The following is a 22,400-nucleotide window of genomic DNA, read 5'->3' on the forward strand; positions in this document are numbered from 1 at the left end:
GTAAAGTAAACACATAGTGAAATAGTGATAAAAACAGCTTGAAGTATGTGTTTGCGATTTCCTTCTACTAGGCTATGATGGGCTCAGGTGATGGTTACTCCTGAGGCTAAGAGGACTGATGTTCTTAGGAGTGGAGTTTCTAAAGGGTTTAATGGATGAATGCCTGTTGGAGGTCAGCAGCCTCCTAATTTGGGGGTCGGGGCAAGGCTAAAAAATGCTCAGAAAAGTCCTACAAAGAACTTATTTCGGAAACAATAAGCAAGATTTCCTTATTTCGGAAACAATAAGTAAGATTATTCCATATCGAAGGCCTTTTTGCACAATTGCTGTCTGGTGGCCTTGAAAGATTCCTTCTCGTACCATGTCTCGTCATCCTTGATATATAGTTAAGGTATTTGTGAGTAGGCCTAGAGATAAGAGGGTGGCTGAGTGATAGCAGAATCATATAATTAAGCCAGAAATTATGAGTAGGGTAGATAAGGCTCCAGTAAGGGGTCAAGAGCTTGGGTTAACCTCATGGTAGGCATGTGTTTGGTGTGTCGTTAGGTATTATTGTGTAGATACAGGCTAACTAGGAGGGTAAATACATATGTCTGAATGAGTGCTACTGCAAATTCTAAAATTAATAAGAGTAAGATGATGAAGGTAATTGTGGCTGTTGTTGGACTGATTGATATTAGGGCTAGTGTGGCAGCTCTGAAAAGGTGAATAAGTAGATGGTCCACTGTAATGTTAGCTGTAAGTTGGATTGCTGGGACCACTGGTTGAATGAAGAGGCTAATAGTTTTGATGATGACAAGTATTGGAATAAGTAATACGGGTGTACCTTGTAGAAGAAAGTGGGCTAGTGAGGCTTTAGTTTTATGTCAGAAACCTGTAACTACTTCCCCGGCTCATAAGAGAATAACTATGCCTAGTTTCATTGATAATTGGGTGGTAGGTGGGTTAGGAGTAAACAAGTGGGGTAATAGGCTAATAGGTTTGTCAACCCGATGAATGGGATTAGGGTAATCAGTATGAGGGATCATGTTCGCCCTTTCATGTTATGAATTGACATTGTTTATTTAAGGATTAATTGGATTGGCCATTGGTGAATTGCCATCAGTCGATTGGTAATTAATCAATTTGGGGCTGGTAATAAATTTTTAGTAATATTGCTGGGAATGCAATGATTAAAAGGGCAATAGGGAGACCTATAATTGTGAGAGTAATGAAAGAGGCAAATAAATTTTCATTCATCTTGTTTCTCAAGGGGTTGAGTATATAGTTGTGATGGATTTAGTGGATAAATGATTTTAGATACTTTGATTTGTAACAAGATAAATAGGGTAATAATGATGGAAGCGATTGTGATAAGTTATGGCCCTGTAAGTAGTTGTGGCATTCACTGAGGGGAGGTAAAGCTCCCAGACTCTAACTTAAAAGGTTAGCACTATTATAGCTTGTCAATGACTTGTAGCAATGATGCTGAGCAGTCCTTGAAATGTTTTAGTGGGACTAATTGTAATACGGTTATGATAGGCATGAAGCTATGACTGGATCCACAGATTTCGTAGCACTGACCATAAAAAGGGCTCAGTTGTGTTGATGTTATTGTTGCTTCATTTAGTCATCCTGGAATGCCATCTGTTTTTAAGCCTAATGATGGAACTGCTCATGAATGCAGAACATCTTCCAATGAAATTAGTATTCGAATGGGTATCCGTATTGGTAAGACCACTCTGTTATCAACTTCTAGCAGTTGTAGCTCCCCGTGTTTAAGATCATCAGTAGGAATTATGTATGAGTCAAAACTTAAGTCTTCATAGTCAGTGCATTCATAGCTTCAGTATCATTGGTGACGTACAGTTTTTACTGTTAATAATTAATTGTTAATTTCATCTATTATATAGAGGATACATAGGGAGGGCAAGGCAATTAGGATTAGGCTAATGGCTGGGAGAATTGTTCAAATTATTTCTCCTCTCGAGCATCTATGGTACTAGTGTGTGTTAGTTTGGTCATAAGTATTAATGAGATAATGTATGTTATTGTTGTTAGGTGCTGTCGAGTCGGTTCTGACTCATAGCGACCCTACGCACAACAGAACGAAACACTGCCCAGTCCTGTGCCATCCTTACAATCGTTGTTATGCTTGAGCTCATTGTTGCAGCCACTGTGTCAGTCCACCTCGTTGAGGTTCTTCCTCTTTTCCGCTCACCCTGTACTCTGCCAAGCATGATGTCCTTCTCCAGGGACTGATCCCTCCTGACAACATGTCCAAAGTATGTTAGACGCAGTCTCGCCATCCTTGCCTCTAAGGAGCATTCTGGCCGCACTTCCTCCAAGACAGATTTGTTCGTTCTTTTGGCATTCTATGGTATATTCAATATTATTCGCCAACACCACAATTCAAAGGCGTCAACTCTTCTTTGGTCTTCCTTATTCATTGTCCAGCTTTCACACGCATATGATGCAATTGAAAATACCATGGTTTGGGTCAGGCGCACCTTAGTCTTCAGGGTGACATCTTTGCTCTTCAACACTTTGAAGAGGTCCTTTGCAGCAGATTTACCCAATGCAATGCGTCCTTTGATTTCTTGACTGCTGCTTCCATGGCTATTGGTTGTGGATCCAAGTCAAATGAAATCCTTGACAATTTCAATGTTTTCTCCGTTTATTATGATGTTGCTCATTGGTCCAGTTGTGAGGATTTTTGTTTTCTTTATGTTGAGGTGCAATCCATACTGAAGGCTGTGTCTTTGATCTTCATTAGTAAGTGCTTCAAGTCCTCTTCACTTTCAGCAAGCAAGGTTGTGTCATCTGCATAATGCAGGCTGTTAATGAGTCTTCCTCAAATCCTGATGCCCCGTTCTTCTTCATATAGTCCAGCTTCTCGTATTATTTGTCCAGCATACAGATTAAATAGTATGATGAAAGAATACAACCCTGACGCACACCTTTCCTGACTTTAAACCAATCAGTATCCGCTTGTTCTGTCCAAACAACTGTCTCTCTCTTTTTTTTTTTAATAACTTTTATTAAGCTTCAAGTGAACATTTACAAATCCAATCAGTCTGTCACATGTAAGTTTACATACATCTCACTCCCTACTCCCACTTGCTCTCTCCTTCTTGAGTCAGCCCTTTCAGTCTCTCCTTTCTTGACAATTTTGCCGGCTTCCCTCTCTCTCTATCCTCCCATCCCCCCTCCAGACAAGAGTTGCCAACACAATCTCAAGTGTCCACCTGATATAATTAGCTCACTCTTCATCAGCGTCTCTCTCCCACCCGCTGACCAGTCCCTTTCATGTCTGATGAGTTGTCTTTGGGGATGGTTCCTGTCCTGTGCCAACAGAAGGTCTGGGGAGCATGGCCGCCGGGATTCCTCTAGTCTCAGTCAGACCATTAAGTTTGGTCTTTTTATGAGAATTTGGGGTCTGTATCCCACTGATCTCCTGCTCCCTCAGGGGTCCTCTGCTGTGCTCCCTGTCAGGGCAGTCATCTATTGTGGCCGGGCACCAACTAGTTCTTCTGGTCTCAGGATGATGTAGGTCTCTGGTTCATGTGGCCCTTTCTGTCTCTTGGGCTCTTAGTTGTCGTGTGGCCTTGGTGTTCTTCATTTTCCTTTGCTCCAGGTGGATCTTAGATGGCCGCTTGTTAGCATTTAAGACCCCAGACGCCACATTTCAAAGTGGGATGCAGAATGATTTCATAATAGAATTATTTTGCCAATTACAACTGTCTCTTGATCTATGTAAAGATTCCTCATGAGCACAATTAAGTGTTCTGAAATTCCCATTCTTTGCAATGTTATCCATAGTTTGTTATGATGCACATAGTCAAATGGCTTTGCATAATCAATAAAACACAGGTAAACATCCTTCTGGTATTCTCTGCTTTCAGCCAGGATCCATCTGACATCATCAATGATACCCCTGATTCCACGTTGTCTTCTGAAACTGGCCTGAATTTCTGGCAGTTACCTGTTGACTTACTGCTGCAGCCATTTTTGAATGATCTTTGGCAAAATTTTACTTGCATGTGATATTAACGATATTGTTCTTTAATTTCCACATTCGGTTGGATCACCTTTCTTGGGAATAGGCATAAGTATGGATCTCTGCCAGTCAGCTGGCCAGGAAGCTGTCTTCCATATTTCTTGGCATAGACGAGTGAGCACCTCCAGTGCTGCATCTGTTTGTTGAAACATCTCAGTTGATATTCCATCAATTCCTGGAGCCTCGTTTTTCGCCAATGCCTTCAGAGCAGCTTGGACTTCTTCCTTCAGTACCATTGGCTCCTGATCATACACCACCTCTTGAAATGGTTGAATATCGACTAATTCTTTTTGGTATAATGACTCTGTGTATTCCTTCCATCTTCTTTTGAACTAATGAGGAAAATGATTATTAAAGCGTGGTCATGGAAGAGAAGAAGCTCCTCCATAATTGGGGATGTAGCATCTTGAAATCCTAGCTGAAATGGATATGCCATAAAGGTATAAAAAGTTTCAACCTATAAGTTAACTTTGATAAAGTTACGTAAGTATTTTACTAACACCTCACTTGTAGAGAAAGTCATAAAAGTTATGAGATTGGCTTGAAGCCAGTTGTTGAGGGTTTGATTCCTTCCTTTCTTATGTTAGATTTTAATGTAAGCTGGTTCCTGAAATGTGTGATATGAGGGTGGGCAGCTGTTGAGTCACTCGGAATTAGTTGTTGTAAGTTCTACTGTTGATACTTCACATTTGAAAGCTAATGCTTCTCAAATTATGAAAATTATTAGTATTACTGCTGTGAGGGAAATAAATGACCCTATAGAAGAAACAGTATTTCATGTAGTATAAACATCTGGATAATCAGAGTATAGGCTTGGAAGTTTTGGGGAAAAATGTGAGGTTTACACCAACAAACATGATTGTAAAGTGAATTTTAGCTCATGTAGAATTTAGTGTGTATCCTGAAAATAGGGGGAATCAGTGAACAAACCCTCCCATGATAGCGAAAACTGTGCCTATAGATAGTACATAGTGGAAACGTGCTACAAAATAGCAGGTATCATGTAGGACAACATCCAGTGAAGAATTGGCAAATTCAATGCCTGTTAGGCCTCCTACTGTGAACAGGAAAATAAAGCCTAGTGCTCAGAATATGGCCGGTGGTCCTTTGATATTACCACTGTGAAGAGTGGCTAGTCAGCTGAATAATTTTACAACTGTTGGAGTGGGAATAATTATTGTAGCTGATGTAAAATAGGCTTGGATATCCACATCTATACTGACGGTGAACATATGATGGGCCCATATGATGAAGCCTAGGAAGCCCACTGATATCACAGATCATACTATTCCTATGTAAAAGGATGGTTCTTTATTTGTTGAGTAAGCCCAGCCAGGCCTGGCCCGGCCTTCTTTACTTTGGTTAGTGCGTTTGTTAACTTTCTTTGTGATTACCTTGAATTTTACCCGTATTTTTTAAACTTAAACTAGTCTTTTATTTCTTGATATGGCCTTGACTGTCTTTCCATTTGAAAGTTCTATACCTACACCATTTATTCCCTCTTTTATTGTTCTGACGTTGTTGTCATTCGCTAACCGATGTCTATGGTTTTCTTTTGTAAATCTTTTACTTTTGTTTTATCCTGGAGAGTCCTTTACCTAGGTTTATATCTGTCTGATGCTGTCCTGGGTCCTAGATTTGAGCTGTTGTCTGATGTTGCTTGTTCTGTAGCCAAAAGACTCTCTTTAATAGTTCTTGTAAGTTTTGTTACATATTTCCTTAGTTTCTGTTTATCTGGAAATGTCCTAATTTCACCATATTTGAGTGAGAGTTTTGTAGGAGACATTATTCTTGCTTGGCAATATTTTTCTTTCAAGGTTTTGTATTTGTCATTCCATTACTTTCTTGCCTGCATGGTTTCTGCCAAGTAATCAGAGCTTAGTTTCATTGTCTCCCTTTTGTATGTGACTCGAGCTGCTCTCAGGGTTCTTTACCTTTGGTTTTGGCGAGTGTGATTATGATATGTCTTGATGACTTTCTTTTGATGTCTATCCTATATGTGGTTCGTTGAGCTTGTTGGGATGCTCAGCTTTTCATTTTTCATGATATTAGGGATGTGTTTTGTCAGCAAATCTACAATGATCCTCTCTTTGTTTTCTGTTTTCTCCCCCGGTTGTGGAATCTGACCACAAGCATATCTTTGCTCTTGATTTTGTCCCATGTTATTCTCAGGTTTTCTTCATTTTTATCTCTGATTTTCCTCAAAGTGGTATCCAAGAATTTGCCTTCAGTTTCCCTGATCCTGTCTTCCATTGTTTCAAATTTGCTTTTAAAACCTATTGCATTGTCCATCTCTGAAATCTTGTTTATCTTTTGGATTTCTAAAATTGTTGTTTTTGTATGATTTTTCGTTATTTATTTTCAAGAATTCTTCCATCGCTTTGTCTGTGTTTTCTCTGATTTTTGCTGTATTTTTCATGATTTTGTGTATTTTTCCTTTTTTTCGCCTGCATTTTCCTTTATTTCCTAATCTCTTGGAGAGCCCTGAATATTAGACTTTTGAATTTCATATTAGGTAGTTCCAGTGACTTTTCTTCTGTTGGAAGGTAATCTGGTGTTTTATTTTGTTCACTATTTGGATCCATTCTGTCCTATTTTTAAAAATACAATTTGATATTATCTGCTGTCTCTGGGACGTTCAGGAATTATTTCCCTTGTTTATTGGTTGTAGATTTGTTTGTTTCCTTCTGCATTTTTGTTTTATTTGGTTTTATCTGGGCAGACGAGCTGGATGTGTTTTGTTGCTTGCTCATCTGTGGGTACGATACTTCTCACCACCTCGTCCAGGTGGGTAGGGCTTTTCGCACACCCCTGATGCAGCAGGACAGGTCCAGAGCAGGGAGGTGGTATGGGGATGAGTCATTTGCAGCATGAACTGGGACCAGTGGGGTGGGGCTGGGGGAAGTGTGAGGGAGGGTCTGGAGATCCGTGTGTCCATGCTGGCACCGCTTGGGAGCGTGTCGCTCAGCGTGTGGTGCAGATAGGCAGGAGGAAAGGGAGAGGATGTGATGTGCGGAGCTAAGCGGGGGAGAGAAAGAATTGAGAGAAACAGAAACCAAAAAAAAAAAAAAAAAAAAGAATGAAAAGAGAAAAAAAGTAAGTAAAATGGTGGCATGGTGTGAATTGGAAGATGGTGGGGCAGACCTGGGGAGGCTGTGTGCCAGTGCCTCTCTAGCTTAGCGATGCCATTCAGCCTGTTGAGAGGGGGTGTGGGCAGTACACGGGGCTAGGTGGGTGGGAGAAAGGAAAGAAGGGAAGACAGAGAAGAAACAAACAAAACCCCCCAAAAAGGAAAACAACAGCAATAACAAAAAAATAAATGTGGTGCTGAGGGAGTTGGCTGTTCGGGGTGGGACAGCATTGGGGTGGTGGCAAGCTGGTATCTCTCTCACTGGGTGGTGTGGTATGGCCCTGTGGAAGGGGCAGAGGCAGTGGAGGTCTAGCTGGGAGGGAGAAGGAAAAAGGAGAAGGGGAAAGATAAAGAAAAATAAAAAATATGGCACTGAGGGAGCCTGCGGGTGGTGGCAGTGCAGACCTGGGGAGGCCTCGTGCCACTGGCTTTCTAGCTGAATGGTATAGCACAGCCAGTCAAGAAGGGGGTGGCGACACACAGGGCTAGGTGGATGGGAGAAAAGAAGGGAGAGAGAGAGAGAAGAAACAGAAAAAAAGAAGAACAAACAAACTAAAAAAATATGGTGCTGAGGGAGCTAGCTGGTGGGGGCAGAGCAGACACTACTGGTGACCCTCTAGTCAAGTGGTGTGGTATGGCCCTTCTGGAAGGGGCAGAGACGGCCTATGTGGCTAGGTGGGTGGGAGATAAAAAAGCAAGGAAAGGGGAGAGAGAGCAGAAACAAACAAACAAAAGTATGGAGCTGAGGGTGCTGGCTAGTGGGGGTGGCATGGAGCTGGGGAGGCCGTGTGCCAGTGCCTTTCTAGCCAAGCAGTATAGCATGGCCTGTCCAGAAGGGACAGGGATGGCACATGGGGCTAGTGGGTGGAAGAAAGGAAAGGAAGGAAGGGAGGGAGAGAGAGAAGAACAAACAAAACAACAACAACCATAAAAAAAAAAATGATGGTGAAGGAGCTGGCTGGTGGGGGTGGCATGGACCTGGGGAGGCCATATGCCAGTGGCTCTTCAGCTGAGAAGTGCAACACTCCTGTGTGGGAGGGGCGGAGCAACTCATAGGGCTAGGTGGGTGGGAGAAAAGAAGGGAGAGAGAAGAAACAAACAAAGAAAATATGGCGCTGTGGGGGCATCGCAGAACAGGGTGGGGGGCTGTACCTGTGGCTCTCTAGCTGAGTGAAAGGTTAGATATATCAGAGTGGGTGTGCTCTCCAACAGGGAAAAGGCAGGGTGGGCTGCCAGGGGTCTTGCAGGAGCTCTCTCTGGCAGGAGAGGGTAGGGGCAGGTGGTTGGAGGTTGTGCAGGCACTCTCTATGACTGGGCAGGGGCGGGGATGGCGTATGGGATTGCACAGATACTCTCTCCGGTGCGCAAGAGTGTGGGTGGATGGCTATGGCTCACAGGCACTTTCTCCAGTTGGGGAGGGGCTGGAGCAGGTGGCTGGGGTTCATTCGGGTGCTCTTTCTTGCAGGAGAGTTTCTATTTTGTAAGAAGAAAAGAAATATTCTAGGAGCTTTGAGGCTGTTGGTGGAACCCTGGTGGCACAGTGGTTAAGAACTATCGCTGCAAACAAAAGGTCGGTAGTTCAAATTCACCAGCAGCTTCTTGGAAACCCTATGGGGCAGTTCTACTGTGTCCTATAAAAAACCAAAACCAAACCCGCTGCCGTCGATTCAATTCCGACTCATAGCAACCCTATAGGGCAGAGTAGAACTGCCCCATAGAGTTTCCAAGGAACCCCTGGTGGATTTGAACTGCTGACCTTTTGGTTAGCAGCTGTAGCATTTAACCACTATGCCACCAGGGCCTCCCTCTGTCCTATAGGGTCACTATAAGTTGGAATTAACTTATGGGTTTCGTTTTGATTTGAAGGCTGTTGGTGCTTTTATCCCTTTACATCTGTTTAGCCCTTTTCTCCTTTTAGTTCCTTTTTTTAGCTGTACCTACTTCCAATCCAGCCTAAATCCCACCTATTGCCATTTTAATGCTGTTCTTTTTGTCAACATATAATTCTTGACTTTCTTGATCTGCTAAGTCTTTCTTCCCTTCTGGCCTCCAGATATTGTTGAAAACAAACAAACTTGCTGATTTGGTCACCACTGTCTTGCAATTCTTTTTTATTTCAAATTTCCCCCAGGAGCTAATCCAGACCGTCTTTAGTATTTTTAAATCCTCAATTTCGCTCTTTACCCTTTGCTTTCAGGAGATGCTCTTGCTCTTGAGATGGGGGCAATTGTAAGGAATTGAGGAACACATAGGTGAGGAGCGAGCAGTGTCAACCATAGTAAGACAGTAGGGAACATTGACATTCTAGTGGAGGAATCACCAAAGAAAACAATACCTGTTGCTGTCAAGTTGATTCTGGCTCATGGTGACCCCATGTGTTACAGAGTAGAACTGCTCCACAGGGTTTTCTTTCCTTTTTTAAAAAAAGTTTTATTTATTTTTTTGTGGTTGTTATTGAGAATGCACACAGCAAAACACATGCCAATTCGACAGTTTCTACATATGAAGCTCAGTGACATTGATTACATTCATCGAGTTGTGCAACTATTCTCACCCGCCTTTTCTGAATTGTTCTTCCTCATTAACATGAATTCACTGCCCCCTAAGGTTCCTACCTAACCTTTTGAGTTGCTGTTGTCACTTTGATCCCGTATAGATAGATCTTATAAAAGCATAATGCTCAAGGCAGACATTTTTTACTAGTTAAGCTAAACCATTGTTTGGTTTTAAGAATACTTCAGGGAATATTTTTGGTTTAAGGTTTAAAGATTACCTCAGGGCAATAGTTTCAGAGATTCATCCAATCTCCATGGCTCCAGGAAGTCTGGAGTCCATGAGAATTTGAAATTCTGTTCTATATTTTCCCCCTTTTGATCAAAGTTTCTTCTACAGATCAAAATGTTCAGCAATGGTGGCCAGATACCATCTAGTTCTTTTGGTTTCATGGTAAAGGAGGCAGTTGTTCATGGAGGTATAGGGTTTTCTTGGTTGTAATCTTTTTTTTTTTCTAAAGTTAATAAAAATCTTTTCACTTTTTTATTTTTATTTTGCTTTAAGTGAAAGTTTACAAATCAAGCCAGTCTCTCATACAAAAATTTATATATACCTTGCTGTATACTCCTAATTGCTCTCCTCCTAATGAGACAGCACACTCCTTCCCTCTGCTGTCTCTTTTCATATCCATTCAGCCAGCTTCTCATTTTTTTTAAATTGAACTTTAGATGAAGATTTACAGAACAAACTAGTTTCTCATCAAACAGTTAGTACACACATGGTTGTATGATGTTGGTTAACAACCCCACAACATGTCAACACTCTCCACTTTAAACCCTGAGTTCCTTATTACCAGCTTTCCTGTTCCCTCCTACTGGTGCACCCCTTTAGTTTTGTTTTGTTCCACGGGCCTGTTCAATCTCTGGCTGCAGGGTGAACCTCAGGAATGGCCTCATTACTGAGCTGAAATGGTGTCCAGGGGCCATAGTCTCAGAGTTTTTTCCAGTCTCTGTCAGGCCACCAAGTCTATTCTTTCTTTTTGAGTTAGAATTTTGTTCTCCATTTTTCTCCAGCTCTGTCTGGGATGCTCTATTGTGATCCCTGTCAGAGCAGTCAGTGGTGGTAGCTGGGTACCATCTCATTGTACTGGACTCAGTCTGGTGGAGGTCATGGTAGATGTGGTACATTAGTCTTTTGGGCTAATCTTTCCCCATGTCTATAGTTTTCTTCATTTTTCCTTGCTACCAAAGGGGTGAGACCAGTGGAATGTCCTAGATGGCACTAAGGCTTTTAAGACCCCTGATGCTACTCACCAAAGTAAAATGTAGAATATTTTCTTTATAAACTCTATTATGCCAGTTGAGCTAGATGTTCCCTGAGACCATGGTTCTCACAGCTCTCAGTCCAGCAATTTGGTCCCTCAGGGAGTTTGGATGTGTCTATGGAGCTACCATGGCCCTGCCTAGTACAGGCTGTGCTGGCTTCCCAGGTATCATGTATTGTCTTCCCTTCACCAAAGTTACTGCTTATCTATTGTCTATTGTTTTTCCATCCCCACCTCTAGCCGCCTTCCTAACCATCGAAGATCATTTCTTTTTTCTGTGTAAACCTTTTCGTGAGTTTTTACAGTAGTGGTCTCATACAGTATTTGTCCTTTTGTGATTGACTTATTTCATTCAGCATAATGTCCTCCAGATGTATCCATGTTATGTGGTGCTTCACAGATTCATCGTTGTTCTTTAGTGTTGCGTAACACTCCATTGTGTGTATGTACCAGTTTGTTTATCCTTTCATCTGTTGATGGGCATCTAGGTTGTTTCCATCTTTTTGCTAATGTGAGTGATGCTGCAATGAACATGGGTGTACATATATCTATTTGAGTGACGACTCTTATTTCTCTAGGGTATATTCCTAGGAGTGGGATTGCTCAATCATATGGTTAATTTCTATTTCTAGCTTTCTAAGGAAGCGCCATATCATTTTCCAAAATGGCTGTATCATTTTGCTTTCCCACCAGCAGTGCATAAGAGTTCCAATCTCCCTGCAGCCTCTCCAAAATTTGTTGTTTTCTCTTTTATTTATCCATGCCGGTAATGCCAGGGTAAGGTGGTATCTCATTGTGGTTTTGATCTGATGGCTAGAGATCGTGAGCATTTCCTCATGTGTCTGTTGGCTACTTGAATGTCTTCTTTGGTGAATTGTCTGTTCATATCCTTTGCCCATTTTTAAAAAAAATTTTTATTGTGCTTTAAGTGAAAGTTTATGAATCAGGTCAGTCTCACGCAAAAACTTATTCCGACTCATAGCGACCCTACAGGACAGAGTAGAACTGCCCCATAGAGTTTCCCAAGGAGCGCCTGGCGGATTCGAACTGCCGACCCTTTCTTTAGCAGCCATAGCACTTAACCACTACGCCACCAGGGTTTCATACATCTTGCTACATACTCCCAATTGCTCTCCCCCTAATGAGACAGCCCGCTCCCTCCCTCCACTCTCTCTTTTCATGTCCATTTCACCAGCTTCTAACACCCTCTACCTTCTCATCTCCACTCCAGGCAGGAGATGTCAACACAGTCTCGTGTCCACCTGATCCAGGAAGCTCACTCCTCACCAGCATCCCTCTCCAACCCATTGTCCAGTGCAATCCCTGTCTGAAGAGTTGGCTTTGGGAATGGTTCCTGTCCTGGGCCAGCAGAAGGTCTGGGGCCATGACCACTGGGCCCTTCTAGTCTCAGTCAGACCATTAAGTCTGGTCTTTTTATGAGAATTTGGGGTCTGCATCCCACTGCTTTCCTGCTCCCTCAGAGGTTCTCTGTTGTGTTCCCTAGTCAGGGCAGTCATCAGTTGTAGCCAGGCACCATCTAGCTCTTCTTGGTCTCACGATGATGTAGTCTCTGGCTTATGTGGCCCTTTCTATCTCTTGGGCTCGTAATTACCTTGTGTCCTTGGTGTTCTTCATTCTCCTTTGATCCAGGTAGGTTGAGACCAATTGATGCATCTTAGATGGCTGCTTGTTAGTGGTGGGATGCAGAATGTTTTCTTTATAGATTCTATTATGCCAATTGACCTAGATGTCCCCTGAAACTGTGATCCCCAACCCCCCGCCCCTGCTACGCTGGCCTTTGAAGCATTCAGTTTATTCAGGAAACTTCATTGCTTTTGGTTTAGTCCAGTTGTGCTGACCTCCCCTGTATTGTGTGTTGTCTTTCCCGTCACCTAAGGTAGTTCTTATCTATTATCTAATTAGTGAATGCCCCTCTCTCACCCTCCCTCCCTCCCCCCTCTCGTAACCATCAAAGAATATTCTCTTCTCTGTTTTAACTATTTCTCGAGTTCATATAATAGTGGTCTTATGCAATATTTGTCCTTTTAGCAACTGACTAATTTCACTCAGCGTAATGCCTTCCAGATTCCTCCATGTTATGAAATGTCTCACAGATTCATCACTGTTCTTTATCGATGAGTAGTATTCCATTGTGTGAATATAACATAATTTATTTATCCATTCATCCGTTGATGGGCACCTTGGTTTCTTCCATCTTTTTGCTATTGTAAACAGTGCTGCAATGAACATGGGTGTGCATATATCTGTTCGTGTAAAGGCTCTTATTTCTCTAGGATATAGTCCAAGGAGTGGGATTGCTGGATCCTATAGTAGTTCTATTTCTAGCTTTTTAAGGAAGTGCCATATCAATTTCCAAAGTGGTTGTACCATTTTACATTCCCACCAGCAGTGTAGAAGTGTTCCAATCTCTCCACAGCCTCTCCAACATTTATCGTTTTGTGTTTTTTGGATTAATGCCAGCCTTGTTGGAGTGAGATGAAATCTCATTGTGGTTTTGATTTCCATTTCTCTAATGGCTAATGATCATGAGCATTTCCTCATGCATCTGTTAGCTACCTGAATGTCTTCTTTAGTGAAGTGTCTATTCATATCTTTTGCCCATTTTTTAATTAGGTTATTTGTCTTTTTGTAGTTGAGTTTTTGCAGTATCATGTAGATTTTAGAGATCAGGTGCTGATCAGAAATGTCATAGCTAAAAACTTTTTCCCAGTCTGTAGGTGATCTTTTTACTCTTTTGGTGAAGTCTTTGGATGGGCATAGGTGTTTGATTTTTAGGAGCTCCCAGTTATTTAGTTTTTCTTCTGCATTGTTAGTAATGTTTCATATACTGTTTATGCCATGTATTAAGCTTCCTAACGTTGTCTGTGATCTTTACCGTCTTAGATTTTATATTTAGGTCTTTGATCCATTTTGAGCTCCTTTTTGTGGATGGAGTGAGGTATAGGTCTTGTTTCATTTTTTTTGCAGATGGATATCCAGTTATGCCAGCACCATTTGTTCAAAAGACTGTCTTTTCCCCATTTAACTGTTTTGGGGCCTTTGTCAAATATCAACTGCTCATATGTGGATGGATTCATGTCTGGATTCTCAATTCTGTTCCATTGGTCTATGTATCTGTTGTTGTACCAGTACCTGGCTGTTTTGACTACTGTGGTGGTATAATAAGTTCTAAAATCAGGTAGAGTAAGGCCTCCCATTTTGTTCTTCTTTTTCAGTAATGCTTACTTATCCAGGGCCTCTTTCTCTTCCATATGAAGTTGGTGATTTGTTTCTCCATCTCATTAAAAAATGTCGTTGGAATTTGGATCAGAATTGCATTAAATGTATAGATTGCTTTTGGTAGAATATACATTTTTATAATGTTAAGTCTTCCTATCCATGAGCAAGTTATGTTTTGCCACTTATGCAGGTCTCTTTTGGTTTCTTGCAGAAGTGTATTGTAGTTTTCTTTGTATAAGTCTTTTACATCTCTGGTAAGATTTATTCCTAGATATTTTATCTTCTTGGGGGCTACTGTAAATGGTATTGATTTGGTGATTTCTTTTTTGATGTTCTTTTTGTTGGTGTAGAAGCATGCAACTGATTTTTGTGTGTTTATCTTGTATCCCGATACTCTGCTGAACTCTTCTATTAGTTTCAGTAGTTTTCTTGAGGATTCTTCAGGGTTTCCTGCATATAAGATCATGTCATCTGCAAATAGAGACACTTTTACTTCTTCCTTGCCAATCTGGATGCGATTTATTTCTTTATCTAGCCTAATTGCCCTGGCTAGGACCTCTAGCACAATGTTGAATAAGAGTGTTGATAAAGGGCAACCTCGTCTGGTTCCGGATCTCAGTGGGCATGCTTTCAAGGTCTCTCCACTTAGGATGATGTTGGCTGTTGACTTTGTATAAATGCTGTTTATTATGTTGAGGAATTTTCCTTCTATTCCTATTTTGCTGAGAGTTTTTATCATGAATGGGTGTTGAACTTTGTCCAATGCCTTCTCTGCATAAATTTATAAAATCATGTGATTCTTGTCTCTTATTTATATGATGGATTACATTCATTGTTTTTCTAATGTTGAACCATCCTTGCATACCTGGAATGAATCCCACTTGGTCATGGTGAATTATTATTTTTTTTGATATGTTGTTAAGTTCTATTGGCTAGAATTTTCTTGAGGATTTTTGCATGTAAGCTCTTGAGCAATATCGGTCTGTAATTTTTTTTTTTTTTTTGCAATGTCTTTACCTGGTTTTGATAGCAGGGATATGCTGGCTTCATAGAATGAGTTTGGTAGTATTCCGTCCTTTCCTATAATCTGAAATACCTTTAGTAGTAGTGGTGAACTCTTCTCTGAAGGTTTGGTAGAACTCTGCAGTTAAGCTGTCAGGGCGAGGGCTTTTTTTTATTGGGCGTTTTTTTATTACCTTTTCAATCTCTTCTTTTGTTATGGTTATATTTAGTTGTTCTACCTCTGTTTGTGTTAATTTAGGTAGGTAGTCTGTTTCTAGGAATTCATCCATTTCTTCTAGGTTTCCAAATTTGTTAGAGTACAATTTTTCATAGTAATTTGATACGATTCTTTTAATTTCGGTTGGGTCTGTTGTAATATTACCCACCTCATTTCTTATTCAGGTTATTTGCTTCCTCTCCTGTTTTTATTTTGTCAGATTGGTTTATCAATTTTGTTGTTTGTTTCAAAGAACCGGCTTTTGGTCTCGTTAATTCTTCTTTGCCCATTTTTTAATTGGATTATTTGTCATTTTGTTGTAGAGGTGTTGGATTTCTTGTAGATTTTAGAGATTAGACTTTTGTCTGATTTGTAATAGCCAAAAATTTATTCCCAGTCTGTAGGTTCTCTTTTTACTCTTTTGATGTACGTAAGTGTTTAGTTTTTAGAAGATCCCAGTTATTAGTTTATCTCTGGAGCTTGTGTGTTGTTGGTTGTGATCTGTATCCTGTTAATGCCCTGTATTAGGGCCTCTAGGGTTGATCCTATTTTTTCTTCCATGAACTTCATGGTTTTTGGCTTTATATTTAGGTCTTTGATCCATTTTGAGTTAGTTTTTGTATATGGGGTGAGGTATGTGTCCTGTTTCATTTTTTTGCAGATGGACATCCAGTTTTGCCAACACCGTTCATTAAAAAGACTGTCTTTTCCCCATTTGATGGACTTTGGGCTCTTGTTGAAGATCAGGTGACCCAAGGTGAATGGATTTACATTTGGGTTCTCAATTCTGTTCCATTGGTTAGTGTATCTGTCATTGTACCAGTACCAGGCTGTTTTGACTACCATAGCTGTATAGTAGGTTCTGAGGTCAGGTAGCGTGAGTTCTCCTACTTTATTCTTCTTCTTCAATAGTACTTTACCTATCTGGGGCCCCTTCGCTTTCCATATAAAGTTAATGATAACTTTTTCCATCTCTTTAAGAATGTTGTTTGCATTTGGGTTGGTATTGCATTGTATTTGTAAATCGATTTGGGTAAAATTGTCATTTTCAAAATGTTGAGTCTACCTGTCTATGAGCATGGTATGTTTTTCCATTTGTGTAGTTCTCTTTTGGTTTCTTGCGGTAGTGTTTTGTAGTTTTCTTTGTACAGGTCTTTTACATCCCTGGTTAGATTTATTCCCAAGTATTTTGATTTTTTCTTTTTTTAGGACTACAATAAATGTGTTTTTTCCTGATTTTCTTTTCACTGTTCTCTTTATTGGTGTATAGGAATCCAACCAATTTTTGTATGTTGTTCTTGTATCATGCTACTTTGCTGAATCTGCTACTTCTAGTAGTTTTCTCCTGGCGTCTGTTGCGTTTTCTATGTATAGTATCATGTCATCCACAAATAGGGAGAGTTTAACTTCTTCATTACCAATTTGGATGTACTTTATTTCTGTTTCTTGCCTTATTGCTCTAGCTGAGACTTCCAACACAACATTAAATAGGAGTGGTGATAAAGGACATCCTTGTCTTTTTCCTTTTCTCAAGGGGAATGTTTTCAGCCTCTCTCCATTGAGAATGATGTTGACTGTTGGGTTTTGCATAAAAACCCAGAAACCCAGTGCTGTCGAGATGCCCTTTATTATGTTGAGAAATTTCCCTTCTATACCTATTTTATTGAGATTTTTTTTATCAGGAATGGGTGTTGGACTTTGTCAAATGCCTTTTCTGTGTCAATCGAGATGATGATGTGATTCTTTCCTTTTATTTATGTCATGGATTACTTTGATTGATTTTCTAATGTTGAACCATCCTTGCATACCTGGTATGAATCCTACTTGGTTATGGTGTATTATTTTTTTGATACGATGTTGAATTCTATTGGCTAGAATTTTGTTGAGAATTTTTGCATCTATATTCATGAGAGATATTGGTGTGTAATTTTTTTTTTGTATTGTCTTTGCCTGGTTTTGGTATCAGGGTTATGCTGGCTTCATAGAATGAATTTGGAAGTATCACTTCCTTTTCGATGTTCTGAAATAGTTTGAGTAGCATTGGTGTAATCTCTTCTCTGAATGTTTGGTAGAATTCTCCAGTGAAGCCATCTGGTCCAGGGATTTTTTTGGTTGTTTTTTTTTTTTTTTTTTTTAATTAGCTTTTCAATCTCTCCTCTTGTTATGGGTCTGTTCAGATTTTCAATGTCATTTTATGTTAGTTTGGGTAGGGAGTGTGTCTCTAGAAATTTGTCCATTTCCTCTAGGTTTTCAACATTTGTTGGAGTATAGTTTTTCATAATACTCTGTTATGATCCTTTTTATTTCAGTTGGGTCTGTTGTAATGTCCTCGATTTCATTTCTTATTTGGGTTATTTGTGTTCTGTCCTGTTTTTCTTTTGTCAATTTGGCCAGTGGTTTGTTGATTTTCTTAATCCTTTCAAAGAACCAACTTTTGGTTTTGTTGATCCTTTCTGTCCTCTGTTTTCTATTTCATTTATTTTTGCTCTGATCTTTATTATTTCCTTTCTTCTGGTGGCTGTGGGCTTCTTTTGCTGTTCTCTTTCTATTTGTTCAAGTAACTAATGTTTTGTTTTTGTCCCTTTCTTCTTTTTTGATGTGTGCATCTAGTGCTATAAATTGACCTCTGAGGACTGCATTTGCTGTGTCCCAAAGGTTTTGGTATGATGTGTTTCCATTCTCGTTTGATTCTAGGAACTTTTTGATTCCATCTTTGATTATTCAGTTCCCACGCAATTGATTTTTTTGTTTTCTTACTCTTCCTGTTGTTAATTCTTACTTTGATGGCATTGTGGTCAGAGAAGATAAAAATGTATTATCTCAGTGTTTTGGATTTTGTTGAGTGTTGGTCTGTGGCCTAAGATGTGGTCTATTCTGGAGAAAGTTCCATGTGCTTTGGAATAGAATGTGTACGTTGCAGCTGTTGGGTGGAGTGTTCTATATATGTCTATGAGGTCAAGTTGGCTGATTGTGCTCCTTAGCTCTTCTGTATCTTTGTTGTGTTTCTTTCTAGATGTTCTGTCTCTTACTGATAGTGGTGTGTTGTAGTCTTCTACTATTGTTGTGGAACTGTCAATTTCTGTGTTCAGTGCTGTTAGAGTTTGTTTTATGTATTTTGGAGCCTTGTCATTGGGTGTGCAGATGTTTATTATGGTTGAGTCTTCCTGATAATATAATTATTATATTGTGCCCTTTTTTGTCTTTTATGGTGGATTTTGTTTTAAAGTCTATCTTATCTGAGATTAGTATTGCCACTCCTGCTCTTTTTTTGTAGTTATTTGCTTGATGTATTTTTTTGCATCCTTTGATTTTTAATAGATTTACATTTTTGTTTCTAAGTTGTGTCTCTTGTAGACAGCATATTGATGAATCCTGTTTTTTTTCCCATCTGTCACTCTGCATCTCTTTATGGTGCATTTAGGCCATTTATATTCAGTATAAATTATTGATAGATGTGAATTTATTGCTGTCATTTTGTAGTGCTTTTTTTGTGGTGCTAACATTTTCTTTGTTCCTCTTACTCTCCTGTGCTGAATTCCTTTTGTTTGTGGATTTGTTTTTTATTTCTTTTGGTTTTTGTAGATTTTGTTTTTATTGAGACTTTATGTTTTTCTTCTTTATTTTGATGAGTAGCTTTGTTAACTTTCTTTGTGGTTACCTTGAAATTTACCCTTATCTTCCCAGGTTTGAACTAGTCTATTATTACTTGGTATCACCTTGCCTTCCTCTACATTAGAAGGTTCTATACCTATACCATTTATTCCCTCTTTTATTGTTCTGACATTGTTGCCAATTATGGATTAACCTCTCTGGTTCCCTGTTGCAATTGTTTTGGTTTTAGATAGTCCTTGAGAGTTCATTTCGTAGGTTGGCATCCAGCTGGTACAATCTTGCACCCTAGATCCAGGCTGTCATTTGATTTTGTTTGTTCTTAGACTGAAGGACTCCCTTTAATAATTCTTGTAAGTTTGGTTTGGTTTTTACATATTCCCTTAATTTCTGTTTATCAGAAAATGTCCTAATTTCACCATCATATTTGAATGAAAGTTTTGCAGGATATATTATTCTCGGTTGACAGTTTTTTTCTTTCAAGGTTTTATATATGTCATCCCATTGCCTTCTTGCCTGCATGGTTTCTGCTGAATAAACAGAGCTTAGTCTTATTGTTTCTCCTCTGTATGTGATTTTTTGTTTTCCTCAAGATACTTGCAGGATTTTTTGTCTTTGGTCTTTGTGAGCGTGATTATGATATGCCTTGGTGTTTTTCTTTTGGGTTCTATCTTATATGGGGTTCACTGAGCTTCTTGAATGGTCAGCTTTTCATCATTCATGATATTAGGAAGTTTTCTGTCAACAATTCTTCAATGATCTTCTCTGTGTTTTGTTTTCTCTCCCTGTTCTGGAATTCTGATCACTCACAAATTTTTGCTTTTGATTGTATCCCACATAATTCTCAGGGTTTCTTCATTTTTCTTTGTTCTTTTTTCTGATTTTTCCTCAGCGTTATAGCCAAGTGTTTGTCTTCAATTTTGCTGATTCTGTTTCCGTCTTTTCAAACCTGCTCCTCAGCCCTTCTATGACACTGTCCATTTCTGAAATCTTGTTTATCTTTTGGATTTCTAATTGTTGTTTTTGTATGATTTCTAGTTGTGAGTTTATTTTGGCATTTTGTTCCTGTATTACTTCCTAAATCGTTTCTTTTTTTGTCTGTATTTTCCTTTAATTTGTCTATTTTTTCCTCATTTTTGTCTGCTTTTTGCTTCAACTCTTGGATTGCTCTGAATATTAGAGATTCAAATTCCCTGTCAGGTAGTCCTAGTGTCTTTTCTTCTACTGGAGAGTCATCGCCTACTGGACCCATCCCGTCCTGTTTTTTAAATATGTTTTGATATTGTCTGCTGTCTTTGGGGCATTTGGTAGTTATTTTCTTCATTTCTTGATTTTAGATTTGTTTTGTCCTGCTTTTTTGTTCTATTTGGTTATGTCTGAACAGGCGGGCTGTGTGTTCTTTGTTGTTTGCTCGTCTGTAGTCACAATATTTTTCACCTCCTTGTCCAATGGGCAGGGCCAGTCAATCAGCTATGGTGCAGCAGGGCAGGTCCAGCTGAAGGGGAGGGGCTGGGATGGGTTGTTTGTGGCATGTACTACAACTGACAGGGTGGGCTAGGAATCAGTGCTGGGTAGGTTCTAGTAGGCCGTGTCTGTGCTGCTTGGGGGTGTGATGTTCAGTGCACGGTGCAGGTAGGCAGGAAAGAGGGGGGATGTTGTGATGTGTGGAGCTAATAGGGGTATGGGAAAGAGGAGAAAGGAGAGAGAAACAGGAGCTAAAAACAAACAGAAGAAAGGAAGGAAGGAAGAAAGAAAGAAAGAAAGAGTACTAAGGGACCTTGCCATTGGAGTGGAGAGAAAAGAAACTGAGAAATGGAGAAAAGAAAAAAAAGGAAAAAGAAAAAAATAACTAGATAAAAACTTGTAAAGGAAAGAAAAGAAAAGAAAAGCTCCCAGGGGAGTCCCAGAGTCCCACTGGTGGGGCTGCTAAGACCAGGGAAGTGGCCCCTAGGCTATGCAGTATAGCCTGGCTGGAGAGGGTAATGATGTCACACAGCACCAGGTATGCAGGACACGGGAAAAGAAGTTAAGTGTAGAGAGACGAGAACTGAGAAATGAGGAAAGACAGAAAAAGAGAGAGAAGAGAGAAAAAAGAAAGAAAAAAGAAATGCCCTCAGTGTTCCCACTTATGCAGCTGCACAGATTGGGGAAGTGGCTCCTAAGCCGTACAGTGCAGCCAGGCTAGAAAGGGCTCCCAAGCTGTGAAAAGAAAAAGAAAACAAACAAACACAACAAAACATAACAAAGCAAAACAAGACAAAAAAAAAACCCCGGGATCCCACCAGTGTGGTGTCGCAGGCTGGGGGAGTGGTTCCCCAGTCAAGCGTGGCTTCATGTGCCTTTCAAGAAGAAGCAAAGATGGCACACGGAGCCAGGTGTTCCAGAGAAAGGAGAGGAAGGTGGTAGGAGGCACAGACGAAACCAGAGACAGAAAGAACCAACACCAGGTCAGGGGCCTGGACAGTGTGGGCACGGTGAATCCAAGCAGCCTGAGGCCAAAGCAGTTGCCTCCCGGCCAAGAGACTGTAGCTGGCAGGAAGCAGAGGAGGCTGAAGTGGGGAGGAAAAAGGGGGGTCTAGGAAAGAGTATATCACTTGTTACCGGGTGCTCTGTCTCCTGTTGGGAACTTCCTGAAGCTGCTTTCCTGTACTCCCAGTCCGCTAATTTCCAGCGTGGGTGGAGCAAATCTAAGCGGCATGCACACTGCACTTCCTGGCTGGCCGAGCCACCACAGCTAGCCAGCAAACTCGGAGGTAGAGCAGTGGGGAGAGAATGGGGGCTGGGAAAGCGTATATCGCTGGTTACTGGGTGCTCTGTCTCCTGCTGGGAGTTCCGCGAAACTGCTTTCCAGTGCTCCCTGTCTGCCAATCCCTGACAGGAGTCCAAGACTGCGGATCTGTGCTGCGTTAGCGATGGCGCTTTCTGCATGTACCTCTCCTCGCTGTCTGTTCTCTGTCAGTTTCTTATTCCTTGGGTGCTGGGCTGAATTCTTTATCTCTGCATTTGACACTTCAGGTTCCAGGAATGAGGTTTGTCTCTGTTTTACTTGGTTTTTCGGGTCTTCGCTGTAGAGGGATGGCATGGTGCTTCTGACTATGGCACCATGTTGGCTGGAAGTCCAGTTAATAAAATTTTAATGCAATGGAAAGGATTTAACCATACTTAACATCCTAGCCACAAAATGAACAAACAGATGGAAGGAAGGTGAGAGGTCTTTGTTGTAATCTTTATGAAGCAATTTGCCAGGCCTTTCTTTTATGGATCTATTTTGTAGGTTCAAACTGCCAACTTTTATGTTAGCAGCTGATTGCAAACTGCTTGCACCACTCAGGGACCTTCAGTGGAG

General features: G+C 40.5%; 1 protein-coding gene and 2 pseudogenes across 1 annotated transcript in view; 1 reads left to right on the plus strand and 2 right to left on the minus strand.

The window, feature by feature from the left end:
- The window catches only part of CD109 (CD109 molecule), a 227,911-nt gene that overhangs the window by 13,714 nt on the left and 191,797 nt on the right, over positions 1-22,400 (plus strand). The window lies entirely within an intron of this gene.
- LOC111749716 (ATP synthase subunit a-like) lies at positions 489-1,239 on the minus strand (annotated as a pseudogene).
- Positions 1,436-4,527, minus strand: LOC135227292 (cytochrome c oxidase subunit 2-like; annotated as a pseudogene).

Source organism: Loxodonta africana, chromosome 1 (genome assembly GCF_030014295.1).
Source record: "Loxodonta africana isolate mLoxAfr1 chromosome 1, mLoxAfr1.hap2, whole genome shotgun sequence".
NCBI lineage: Eukaryota > Metazoa > Chordata > Mammalia > Proboscidea > Elephantidae > Loxodonta > Loxodonta africana.